Source organism: Rhipicephalus sanguineus, chromosome 10, assembly GCF_013339695.2.
Source record: "Rhipicephalus sanguineus isolate Rsan-2018 chromosome 10, BIME_Rsan_1.4, whole genome shotgun sequence".
NCBI lineage: Eukaryota > Metazoa > Arthropoda > Arachnida > Ixodida > Ixodidae > Rhipicephalus > Rhipicephalus sanguineus.
The window spans coordinates 79,656,234-79,661,679 of NC_051185.1; the positions used below are offsets into that span (position 1 = coordinate 79,656,234).

Consider the following 5,446-nt stretch of genomic DNA (forward strand, 5'->3'; position numbering starts at 1 on the left):
AACGCGAACCTTTGCGGAAGGTGTCACATGGAAGGTGCTTCTCGGAACACACGCGATGGCGCATTGTAATCATTCAAGTGCATGACTGCTTATAGAACGTGACAATTGCGGTGACCGAGGCCAAACGCGTCGCCTTCGCTCATTAGAAAGAGGCAGCTAACAAAACATTCGCATATTCGAGGCGACTTGTAGTTAGCATGCACTACAGTAATGATGAACCGCGATTATTATTAAAATGTGGTCGACCCGTCAATATCAGTGAAGACCAGAGATTTTATAACAGTATCATGATATACGTGTCAGGCCATCCTCTCTTGGTCCAACTTCTATGCAGTTTAAGCATAGGCTGTCGTGATTATAACACTTCAATTATTTTTCTGCTGCTCGTGCACTTTCATTGACTGTGTTATTCGTGCTTATCAAACTATGTGTTATCCGATAATAAATACCAGCCGTCTATTTGTTACAGGGCTATTTGCGATTTTGTTCACCTTCAAATGTGGGATCATCAATGAAAACGTGGATACTGACAAAATGTGAGGTTGACAAAGCAGGGAAGCTGCTGAAGGCCGTAAAGAAGTGCGCGGAGAATTAACACTGCTCCTCACGGCGTAGAGCATACTCAAAATTGATATACAAACCGTTCGCCATACGCCAAGTTTAGTCAGTTTTACGTGCTTCTCGCAAAACCCAAAGAACTGTCTGAAATCATCGCTTAATAAGTAGCTGGCTGGTACGTATGTGCATATTATATACGAATGCTGAATGATATAAAGAGGCAGTAAAAGTAAATGTATGCATACGCAAAAATACAATACCAAGAGCGCATACAAAGAGCCGCAACGTGGTTTTCTCGAGAGATAGAAATTGTAATGCTTAAACATCTACTTAATTGGATCAAGAGAGGATACTTGTCTGATACACATGGCACAACTCATGAGTAGGAATATCTGTCAATCACCTGCCCTTCTTAATTATCGTTTTAGTGGCAGACCACATTTGAACAACACGATGCTTGTGGGCGAAGGTGTGACGTTATGATGCATGCAAGCTCTAAGCCAACTCCAAAGGAAATTGTTTTGTGCTATTCCTTGCGATGAGGGAAGCGTACATCTCTTGCCACGGACACCGCAACTGTTGTGCTCTAAGCAGACATGTACCAGAATTATTCCAAAGCTGCAGCGTGTGTATTCAGGACAGGGCAGGCCATATGACACCGCCGTGAAAGTTCTCATTACTCTGTGTACATATTTGCACGTTGCATAATAAAGCCGCAGAAAGAAGTACAAAAGATTAGGCGTGCACAGAAAGAAGCCTTAAAGGAAGAGCCACGCTTCGTTTGCTAGACGACACTTGGCTGGGCCGATCATGTGCGTAGCGAGTGGTCCGAAATGTGTCGCAGAAAGAAGATCGAAAGAAAAAAGAGGCACATACCCTTTGTTAGGCGACACCTGGGTCGGTGGGCCACGGATAGAGCGGTTATACTGAGTGGAGCCCCCTGCAAATAATACGTGATCAGCGTCGTGCTTCTCCTTAAGTACACTAATGTGTGCGGCATACCATAACTGCTGGTACTTTGCACATAAGCAGGACAGATGAAACCCAGAGGGCAGCCAAAAAGAGGGTGATTGTCAGTCCTTTACTTTTGTTGCTCGGGTTGTGCGTGCTCCCAAGAAATTTTCTGAAGAAAAAAAAAAAACATCAACCATTCGAAAAGAATTCATATTTCATTGCTTTATACCTCCAAAGCAGAATACATCAGTTTATTGATTTATAGCTTCAGGGACTTGTCTAGCTGATAGAAGACCGCAGGTATTCAAAGCGTTTCCCCTTGTTTTCGCCTGTGGTTGGTACAAATTTACAGGAGCAGGTGGTCAGGTTCTGCAGTCAAACCCTCTCTTGCTGCACGCACCATCATGTTTCATCAGTCAATATGTCAGCTGCTGATTCCGCAATCTCCACGCTGGACAGTCGATCCTAAAAGGAGAGGACCGTTATTTTACACTATTCCAACGGTTACTGCCACTTTGCACACAACTGCCGATAACATGTAATGTGAGACACATACTCCAGCCCCCCCCCCCCCCCCCCAAAAAAAAGGGTGTTACTTGATCACTACATAAGCGTTCCTCAAATCTACTTACCTGTGCAATACGTTTATCGGAAAACAAAAATCTTATTTAAATCGCACGTTAATACCAAATGCAATTGACATCTGTTTAGCACAAAAGTCAGCAATACAATAATGTAAGTGACAGTTTAGTAGCAGAAACACGACAGCAGGTGATTAGAAACAGAAATATTACAATTTACAATTTTCAGTGACCATAATCGGCATTTCACGTAGAGCTTGAATATGCTCGTACCTAATTGTTTTCCTCAAGGGGCATCTTCCACTTGACAGTTCATAACCTCGGCTGCACCGAACGTAAGGCATATCGGCGTCTGGAAGCTTCCAAGCTGCCTGATAGTAGATCATCCCAGCATGCCTTGGGCGGGATGTATGCTGTAAACAGTTCCAACGCAACACATTTATTATGGCGGGAAAAATCATTTGTGTTGTCTACGTACCTTTAAACATTCCGGCTTTGACAGTTAAATCACATGTATACTGATTCATTTTTTCTAACCACAATGACACGTTGCTTGCACCCTAGAACAGAACGAGAACGCACAAAAAAATTATCTCAGTGCCGGAGAACAAATTTTTATCGCCAAGGAACTAAGGACATCGAAAGACATACCAACCACACTGACCATGTCTCCCTTTGAACTCCTACGTTGCACGATTGCTGGCATTCGTGCTATCTGAAAATCGTTAAGCCACAGCGTATCGCTTATCGCGTAACATATTCTCAGCTGCCCCGTTTCGATAGCGACGCATTTAGACGTAATTGAGCGACGCAGAGCAAATACTGCCGGCAACAATGCGTAAAAGCATGACAACTTATTTTTCTGACTCGAGCCAACTCTTACAGCAGCGTAAGCATGAGCATGAATTATCTGAATTTTGAATCCCGTACATTGTGATCTGTATGAGTGCAACTATGGAATGAAGATGACTTCAGCATATATTTGTGGTAAGGTTTCAAGTTAGGTCAACACGCAGAAGTTTGAAGTCTGACGGAAGTCCGTCTGGTTGGGTTGATACGTGGTGACGCTGAAAACCCGAGGCACTGAGCGAACTAAAGCAAAAAGCACACGCACACATACACACACACACGCACGCGCGCACGCACAAACATACACACAAGCGCACACACACGCACGCGCGAGCGCACCACACACGCACGCGCGAGCGCGCACACACGCGAGCACACGAGCACACACGCACGCGCGCACACACACATACACACACGCACGCGCGAGCGCACACACACACACACACGCGCACACACACAGACGCGCGCACGAGCACACACACGCGCGCGCACACACACACACACACAAGCACGAATGCGCGAGCAAACACACACACACACACACACACACGCACGCACGCGCGAGCACACACACACACACGTACGCACGCACACACACGGAGTGGCCGGTATCAAGAGCGACTCGAGATAAAGACGTCGTGACAGTCATTTTTCTCTAGCGCGAGCACGTGCCTTCCCCCAGTCGATTGCGTGTCCCCTGAAACGTGCTCAGCCAAAGCACCGGATTTAACCATTTATTTTTTCACGTCATAAACGTCCTTTTGTGTGTGTGTATTAAATGTTTACTTCGGTCGGCGCAGTGCCTCGGGTTCGCTACATTCAGCTACACACGGAAGGATGCTGTGATTTCCTTTAAGACACTTAAAACTATACTTAAAACGCACTCTTAACGCCATTTCATTGTCTTTCGGGTACTTAAAGCTTTATTCATTCCGGTAGCGCAAAACAATTAAAGACAAGAGAGGACCTGTAGACAGGACGGGCGCTACACATCAACTGACTTTACTGCAAGGAAACACACAAAAACCCGTTGCACAGGCGCGACGCGCTACATCACTCTACGAGGGCTTTTTTTTTTTTTCTTTTAATGTGTCTAATTTTCTTTGCGCTACCGAAATGAACACCAGTGATCACAACCAACTAGCCCGCATTACCGCCTTAAACCCTCACTCGTTCACCTAAAACTACCGCAGCAGAGTTTGAAGCATGGCGAAAAGTTGAATTAGCCGACACGTTGCGTATAGACGCCACGAAATATCATGTACCGGTGACAAGGACATGACAAACAGCCCAGACTGCCATTGACAGGAGCGAGTTACTGCGCACGCAGAGCTCGTCTGGGCAAAGCTGATCTGGGGCACTTTGTTTATGCCGCCTACAGTATTTCACACCGTGATTGCAGCCTTCATCGAGCGTGTTGAAGGTATCAAGACGGCGACAGCAAGAAGGGTTAAACTTCTGTCCTTCATCTCTTCTCACAATCACATAAACGTGTATGATAACGAATGATCTTAGTCGGATGTTTGATAATAATATACGCCCAAACACCCATCTTGTAATGTCAAACGCAGAGCAAATACTGCCAATAACAATGCATTACATAAAAGTATGACACGATTACATAAAAGTATGACACGACCCATCTCGTACAGGAGCGTAAGCATGAGCATGACTTCAGGCAAACACGCGACATAAGTACATATACACAAGCAAATAACGTACTGAAGAGAGAATATTGCTTACCTGCAAATCACATTTACTGCGGTCTTCGGGCAACGTAACAACGGATGCAACCCGCTCGACAATTGCGAGTCTCAGGCAAGCGAAGAATCAGCAATGCAGCTCGTCGCAACGGCCGCGCCGCCCACTGAACGTGCCCGTTGCAATGCATCGTGGCTGATTTGCGGCGGATCGCGCACGTTAATGACTGTCCTTGCTTGCTGTATCACTAGTTACACGCCACTCACGTACACAACACGATTAGACCAGGCACGTTAACAAAGCGCGGAGCGTAAAACCTGGTTAAATCGATGAAACGAATAGCAGCACTGCACAAACGCGACTTCAACAACCGCACCAACCGCCTCGCATTCGAATACTCTTCCCGGCATACACCTCAAGCTGTGCAAAGCCTAGGAGAGATGACGCCGTCCCTGGTTCGATAAAGTTGAAGCGGCGCCTCGAGGACGCCACATTTGTTACTCACCGCGAGCTCATACATCTCTCTACGCGGCCTCTCTACTGGAGCGGCCGTCCCACGCTGTTTTGTGAACTCAGCGGCATCTTTTTCTCCCGTGTTGGCGAATTGAGGACGGTTAACCGTGTTTGGTGCTATGTTGTCCCGTGACGTTTGCTGCACTTTACGATCCGTTAATTATAACGCGAAAAAAACAAACAAGCAAATTAGACAACACGACAGCGAAATTAAAATAAATTGTATTGCGAGTCTCAGAAAAATATTTTTCTCGCGCCACGGGATGGTTCTTCGATCGCATCGTCAGTTT

The 5,446-nt window shown here is 46.0% G+C and overlaps 1 long non-coding RNA gene across 3 annotated transcripts; it reads right to left on the minus strand.

Moving 5' to 3' along the window:
- Positions 1-1,754: 1,754 nt before the first annotated feature.
- On the minus strand, positions 1,755-4,800 carry LOC125760109 (uncharacterized). 3 transcript variants are annotated; one of them, XR_007417770.1, is made up of 4 exons: positions 4,686-4,796; positions 2,572-2,653; positions 2,367-2,506; positions 1,755-1,977 (listed from the first exon to the last, which is right to left on the minus strand). It is a non-coding gene; the product is annotated as an uncharacterized LOC125760109 (long non-coding RNA). The 3 variants fall into 3 exon arrangements; XR_007417771.1 differs by lacking the exon at positions 4,686-4,796 and adding an exon at positions 2,745-2,876; XR_007417772.1 differs by lacking the exon at positions 2,572-2,653 and having other exon boundaries at positions 4,686-4,800.
- Between the last annotated feature and the right edge of the window lie 646 nt (positions 4,801-5,446).